Source organism: Mus musculus, chromosome 3 (assembly GCF_000001635.26).
Source record: "Mus musculus strain C57BL/6J chromosome 3, GRCm38.p6 C57BL/6J".
Taxonomy (NCBI): domain Eukaryota; kingdom Metazoa; phylum Chordata; class Mammalia; order Rodentia; family Muridae; genus Mus; species Mus musculus.
The window spans coordinates 126,175,969-126,184,039 of NC_000069.6; the positions used below are offsets into that span (position 1 = coordinate 126,175,969).

The following is an 8,071-nucleotide window of genomic DNA, read 5'->3' on the forward strand; positions in this document are numbered from 1 at the left end:
TGGCAAAGGATCATCAACTCCTGGCACAGATGGAAACTGGCAGCATCCTGCCCCAGACTGCTTCTCAGTTCCTGTGTCCTGAAGGCTCTGGGAAGGTCCCTCTGTGTACTCCATTTTCAATTGGGTTATTTTGGTTTTTGGAATCTAACTCCTTGAGTTCTTTATATATTTTGTATATTAGCCCTCTATCAGATGTAGGGTTAGTGAAGATCTTTTCCTCAATGGAGTGGTGGGGACAGCTACCCACCTATAAAACATTCAACCCAAAATTGTTCCTGTCTAATAGAAATGTAGGGACAAAAAATGGAGCAGAGATTGAAGAAATGGCCAGTGATCTGCCTAACTTGGGATCCATCCCATGGGCAGGCATCAATATCTGACACTATTACTGATACTATGTTATGCTTGCAGACAGGAAACTAGCATGGCTGTTCTCTGAGAGACTCTACTAGCAGGTGACTGAGAGAGATGCAGATACCCATGGCCAAGCATCAGACAGAGGAGGGAACCCTATGGAAGAGTTGGGGGATTGATTGAAAGAACTGAAGGGGATGGCAACCCCATAGGAAGACCAATAACATCAACTAACCTGGAGCCTGGGAGCTCCCAGAGACTGAGCCACCAACCAAAGAGCATACATACATAGTCTGGTCCAAGACCCCCATATGTACCTCATATGTAGCAGAGGGCTGTGGGAAAGGATGTGCCTAATCTTAGTGAGACTTGATGCCCCATAGCAAGAAGACACCAGAGGGCGGTACCCTCTCGGAGGCAAAGGAGAAGGGGGAGGTGGGTAAGAACTCTGAGAGGGAATACTGGGAAGAGGTAACATTTGGCGTGTTAAAAATAAGTAATTAATAAAAATTAAAAATAAAAGTAGAATTACAGCTACTTTCTTATACCAACCTTACTAACCTCCTGTCTTGAATTAGATAGATAGATAGATAGATAGATAGATAGATAGATAGATAGATAGACATGTTATTATTAAATATTGGAATAAGAAAGGAATAGCACAGTGTTGGGCCATGAAGGAACCTGACACATAATTTTCCTTCAGGAATGAGGTTTATTACAAAGAAATATCTTTGAAGTGGCAAATTACTAGAAATAGACCCACACAATGTTTTAGAAAGAGCACAACAGGGCCTTAAAATAGAAGAAAAACCATCCTTTACAACCTGGAAAAGAACTTCACTAAAAATGACACTTCACAGTGTGGGTTTTACGGAGTTGCTGTGGACAGGATGTTGTAGAGGGGCCCAGAAAGGAGATTTCTCAGAGAAGTGCCACAAGAGAGAGAGAGTGAGAGTGAGAGAGAGAGAGAGAGAGAGAGAGAGATCTGACTTTGAGGAGAATGATGGAAAGTTCTATATCACATTATTTAGTTTGGAGCAGATGTAACCATAAACTATAGGCTTTAAAATTTTAAACATAGTAGAGTTTCTAAACTCTCTGCCCAAGATAGAAACTTCTAAAGGAATGGTTTGATTTCATCGGGTTGTGGCATCCAGTCATTTAAAAGAGTAAGTCTATGACCTAGCATTTATGTTTAAATTCCACTTCTCACTGGCTTCAGGATACAGGCCGAAAGAATTAAGCACCACACAGATGGCCACCAGTCCAGACAGGGATAGAATCCTTGTTCCCTTTAGAACCTTAGGAAATGGTCCCGTTTTACCCATTACTCTCAGCATTCTTTATTTCCAAGCTCCCATCATCATGGTCAATGAAGCTCAGTTGATAATAACTCAGATTTCTATGTCTTCATCCAAAGGCTGCCAGTGCAAGACTGACTTCCAGGCAACTAGGGTGAGGATCTTATACCCACACCCACAGTGACACGCCCATTCCAACCAGGTCACACCTATTCCAACAAGGCCACACCTCCAGATGGTGCCACTCCCTGGTCCAAGGATATACAAACCATCACATTCCACTCCCTGGTCCCCATAGACTTGTTCAAAAACATGAGTCTATGGGGGCCATACTTAAACATAGCATAATTCAAAATGCATTTAGTCCAACTTTCAAAGTCCTCATAGTCTATAGAAGTTGCAACAATGTTAAAAGTCCAAAGTTCAAGGTCTCTTCTGAGATTCATTCAACTTAATTAACTGTAATCCCCAAAGCAAGGCAGGAAACCAGCTGGGCAAACTCCAAACTCTGTATCTCCATGGCTAATACCAACTTCTGTATTAGTCAGGGTTCTCTAGAGTCACAGAACTTATGGATAATTTCTAAATAGTAAAGGAATTTATTGATGACTTACAGTCGGCAGCCCAATTCCCAACAATTGTTCAGTCGCAGCTGTGAATGGAAGTCCAAGGATCTAGCAGTTACTCAGTCTCACGCAGCAAGCAGGCAAAGGAGCAGGAGCAAGAGCAAGTTCAAAATTCTTCTACTTTGCCATCATGCACTAGTTGCAAAGGCCTAATAATCACATGGTCAGTCTTATCAAACCAACTGTCCTACTTCTCAGGACAAATTTCTTAGTTTCTTTTCCTGTTCTTTTGACAAAACCTAATTAACCAAAAGGCAACATACGGATAGAAGGGTTTATTTTAGCGCACAATTAGAAATATATTTCATTATGGCAGGAAAATGAGGCCTGTAGGAGCTTTAGTCAACTGCCCCACATTGCACCTGCAGAGAGAAATGAATGCAAGCTTTGATTTTAGTGCTAACCAGCATAGATTCCCTGTTCAAGAAATGATGGCATTCACAATTAAGATAGGCTTCTTGGCATTAATTAACATAGGCATGCCCAGAGGCCCACTTCTCACAGAAACTTTTACATTAATTCAATTTCACAACACTAACCAGAACATTTTTTTTTGTTTAATTGTAATTTCTCAAGTTTTCCTAATGTTTAGACAGCTTTCATAGGCTTGCTTTTCCAGGTTTTCTTTTTCTACTCACCTTCCAATCCTTGTTTTTCTTTTTTTGTCTAGTACAAACCCCCTGTCATGTTCATCCTGTTCATTTCCATTAGCATCATTAGACATAATTTAGTAGAATGTACCATACAGTCCTGGTTCCATTATTCTCCCCAAGTTACTACAAGAGTTGGAGGAACAATTGATTTTAACTGTCTATCATTGTATTTTCATAAAAGACCTATCCATTTCTTCTGGTGTTTCTGTAGTCATTTGCTCTCAGAATGGTGTAGGAGATCACATTCCATACCCTGAGCTTGAGGTAGATACTGAGCTACATTCACCCAAGGAGAAAGTAGTTTATTCTACAAAAGAATAAACTGACTACAAATGCCAAATTTCCAATGTAGGACCATAATAATTATAAAAATTCAGCATAATATTACTCTTCCTCAAATTAGCAATTCCACAGTAATGGAGATGAGTGGAAGTTAATTAGATTAATTAATATTGTGAAGATGTAAAAAAGTACTATATAGATATAATTTTCTATCCCTGATTAATCTAGTGTTGTTGTTAACAGAAATATAAAAAACCACAATCATATGAACATATGAACAAAAGATTCCTAGTAGCAAAAACAATATTGAACAAAAAATACTTCTGGGAATATCATAATATTGATCTCATTGCTATATTATAGAAATATTATAATATAAACAACATTGTACTGGAAAATATATTTATATCATCTATATCATCTATATCTATACCTGTACCTGTATCTATATCTATCTATATCTATATCTATATCTATATCTATATCTATATCTATATCTATATCTATATCTATATCTATATCTATATCTATATCTATATCATCTATTCATGGACTAGAATAGTGAACAGTTATATAAGCCCATACAACTATAGCCTCCTGAGGTTTTGTAGAGGAGCCAGAAGTATACACTGGAGAAAAGGCAGCATGTTCAACAAATGGTGTTGGAAAAGCTGGGTGTCAATATGTAGAAGAATGGATCAAGATCCTCTTATCTCATTCTGCATAAGAAAATCAAGTGGATGAAAAACCCACAATGGGCTTCTAAATCCTCAAACTTCTAGAAGAAAAATTACAGGTTCATTATAGGACATAGACATAGGTAAGGACTTTCTAAATAAGACTCTGGCCATTAAAAAGTTAAGATCAACAATTGACAAATGGGACCACAGGGAATCAAAAACCTTTTATACTATAAAAGAAAGTGTCAGCTGAGTGAGAAAGCAGCCTACATTGTGGGAGAAAAACTTTACCACTTATATATTTGACAGATGGTTATATATCTAGAACATACAAAGATTTAAAAAATTAAAACATTAAGATAACAAACAGTATAGTTTTAAAAAATGGACCATGGACTGGACAAAGAGTTCTAAAATGAAGGCATACAAATGCCTCAAAAACATTGAGACTCCAAATCATCCCACTCAGGATGACAATTAGCAAGAAAAGAAATGAAAGTAAATGCTAGCAAGGTTAAATAGTGGTAGGGAAAAATCTTATTCTCCATTGGATGAAAGGCACACTGCACATCTCCTTTATAAATCACTGTGGGTGTTTCAAAAAACTAAGAAAAACAGAATAGCCATTTGACCCAACTGCAACACTCCTGGATATATAGCCAAGGGACTTTATATCCTGGGACAGGAATACCTATACATCCATGTTTATTTCTATTCCATTCACAGTGTTTGGGAAATGGAATCATACTAAATGTCACCAAGTGATAAATGGATAAAATAAACACAGAGAAATTTTATTCAGCACTACAAAGAAGAATAAAATTTCCAGGAAAATAGATAGAGCTGAAGAATATTATGCTGAGTAACATAACTGCTGTATGTTCCCACTCATGCGGGTTTTAGCTTTGAGCTTCTGTGTTTCTCTGGAGTGAATGCCTACAGAAGCCAGAAATCAATAGAGAAGCTGTGTGTGTGTGTGTGTGTGTGTGTGTGTGTGTGTGTGTGTGTGTGAGTGTGAGTGTGTGTGTGTGTGTGTGTGTGTGTGTGTGTGTGTGTGTGGTGTGTGTGTGTGTGTGTGGTGTGTGTGTGTGAGTGTGTGTGTGTGTGTGTGAGTGTGTGTGTGTGTGTGTGAGTGTGTGTGTGTGTGTGTGAGTGTGTGTGTGAATGAGTGTGTGTGTGTGCATTAAGCATTCATTGGAAAGAAAGAGGAGGAATACTAGGCTTTGAAAGGTTTAAATATAGATATGAAAAGGAGCATTTGAAAAGGGGTTAACTGAAAGTATGAATTATGGAAAAGCGATTACTTTATAAGCTATCTAAAACAGATAATTAAAGCAAAAAAAACCAAGTGTGGATGGAGATAGCCCTGTAAGTGAACAATGTAATTCCTAGAAGTCATGAATTTTTCAGTGAGAATTCCAGGGCCAGATACAGGATAGTTCTGTTTAAGTTGTCCCAAGAAGCTCCACGGCTGACAAGGTAACACAAGTTATTGCCATTGCTTTTGATTACCCACCAGAATTAGATGGTAAAACCCTGTTACTGAAGATAACACAAGATACAGGAAAGTCAACCTGGATCTGAGCTGGAAACTTTCTCCCTGCAGGCCACTGTTCACAGTCCCAGATTGTCCGTACAGGCTGCAGGGAAGGAAGCTCACCAACAATCTTACTCATCTTTAGATCCTGCATGCCTCAGTAATGACCTGCGGTCCAAGATGTGCCCACTAGTGCAATAGTGGCAGGACCAGTATGAGGATAACCAAGCACTTTATGATGCGATCTTACGCCTTGTCCATAGGAGGAAATGAATGCTTTGTGCTATAAACCTTTTAAAAAATCTATGGCTGGGCAAGTTATAAACCCTAGCAGTAGAGTTACTGTTTTAATAACTACACACGCGAAGCTTTTCTATTTGTACACACAGACTACCCCTTGGTCAGAAGATTCTTGATTCAGTGGCAATCAGTTAATACAGAGACGTCTTCATTTTTTTCTTTTTATTGGTTATTTTCTTTATTTAAATTTCAAATGTTACCCACTTTCCCTGTCCACGCCACCCGGAAACCCCGTATATCACCCCCCTCCCCTGCTTCTATGCGGGTTGTTTCCTTATCCACCCACCCACTCCTGCCTCCCTGCCCTGGTATTCTCCTACACTGGGCATCGAACCGTCACAGACCAAGGGCATCTCCTCTCATTGATGCCTGACAAGGCCATCCTCTGCTACATAAGCGGCTGGAGCCGTGAAAACCTCCATGAACTCTTTGGTTGGTGGTTTAGTCTCTGGGAGCTCTGGGTGTTCTGTTTAGTTGATATTGTGGTTCTTCCTATAAGGTTGCAAACCCCTTCAGCAACTTCAGTCCTTTCTCTATCTCCTCCATTGGGGACCCCGTGCTCAGTCCAATGGTTGGCTGTGAGCATCCACCTAATACAGAGACTTCTAAGTGGTTATAGTTCTGAGAATAAGTGACTGTTGAATACTCAGTCCTGTGCAGTCTATCACACTTTCTAAAACACAGGGAATACTGGCAAAACTGATGGGCACAAATCATGCAAGAGTCAAGAGACAGAAGTGTTACGAAACTGTCTTCTTCAGGTCCCATGCACGCAGTCATGAATACACTGCATATTTGAGTTCCTGCAACATTTATAATGGACCCTTCAACATTTCCATAATGGGTCTGAGAAGGTCTCATGAGGTTCCACTTCCCTTCAAGGAGCTATTGGCACTTAATAGCTGAGTTGAAGTTCAAGTATCATTTTCTTTAGTGTTGTAGTCACTGGTAAGGTGCCACTACTCTAAACAAATAACTCCTACTCATGCTACTTTAATCAACCCTAATTAAACTCAGTGAGTAAAAAAAAAAAAGTGAATCTAGGAGGAAGACTAATTGGAAAGGAGAAGCAGTCAGGAGAAGTGGGAGGAAGATAACAGAACACAATAGGGTGAATATGATTCCTATAAATATGCATGAAACTGTACATTTAATGATCTTAAAGTCAAGCAAATATCTTTCAGTACTACTATTACTAACTTAACTCCAAATTGAGGTTGAAATCTGCATCTGGATTCAAAGCTTGTGACCCTTCTTACTATATCATATGAGGGACAAATTTACTTGGATCATAATTACTGAATACATGAAATCCTTTGTGCCTTTCCAGAGGTCAAGCTCTGTATAATTTTAATATAGTTATAGATGAATGACTCAATTCTGACAGTCTCCTGACTTTGAAATTCTTATGTTTACAGTGTCATGGAGAGAGTAAGTTTTGAAATGTTTTTTGAAGATCAATATGAAAATGTAAAAAATTAAATAAAAGGGGAAATGAAAAGGAAAAGCGTTAAATGTCATCAGCCGGGCTAGTTTTCTAGTTCTGTGCAAGCAAGAATAAAAAGGAATGGTATGAACTTCCTGACATATGAATTTCTCTATATCTTGATAATAAATTCCAAAATCAACCCACGCTTTCTGTGGCAATTTTACTTTGTACCAAAAGAAAGAGAAAATATTGTTTTCTTTATATTTTCTGGGATTTGGCAGCACTGAGAAAAGCATTTATTTCCTGACAAAACCAGACATTTAAAACCTCAGGTACTAAACATTTTGAGATGATGTGATGATTAATCAGAACTCACAGAGTAAAAATTGTCAGCAAAGGGATTGATTTTGGTGTGGGGAAAAAAAGGGGGTTTGACAATGTATCTAAATGAATGTAGAGGTTTCTTGTTCCAAGGACTTATTTATTATTTTAGACAAAAATAACTTAATTTCTTTCATCCAATTGCAGAAGGAAATTTATTTTCTTTCTATGCTATTTCATTGGACACATGGAATGAAGTGGTACACCATGAAGATACACGAAGATCTAAACTTTTCATACTGTGGATAGAAGAGAAATCAGACAACATAGAATCTGCCCTTAAAGGCTGTTCAACACACAAGAGGAACCAGAACTAAGAAAACAAATATGGATAAAACTAGAAAATATCATCCTGAGTGAAGTAACCAAGACCTAAAAGGATATGCATGGTATGTATTCAGTTATAAGTGAATATTAGTTATAAAGTACAGCATAACCATGCTGTAATCCACAGACCCAAAGAGGTAAAATAACAAGAGTCCAAGGGAGGTTGGTTGAAGCCTCCGAAGGGGAAGTAAAATAATC

General features: G+C 38.3%; 1 long non-coding RNA gene across 1 annotated transcript in view; it reads left to right on the forward strand.

Moving 5' to 3' along the window:
• The window catches only part of Gm40146, a 77,007-nt gene extending 69,259 nt beyond the window's left edge, over positions 1–7,748 (forward strand). Inside the window, exon 4 of the long non-coding RNA XR_867626.1 lies at positions 7,694–7,748. This is a non-coding gene — a long non-coding RNA (predicted gene, 40146). The remainder of the gene's footprint in view (positions 1–7,693) is intronic.
• The last annotated feature ends 323 nt before the right edge of the window (positions 7,749–8,071 follow it).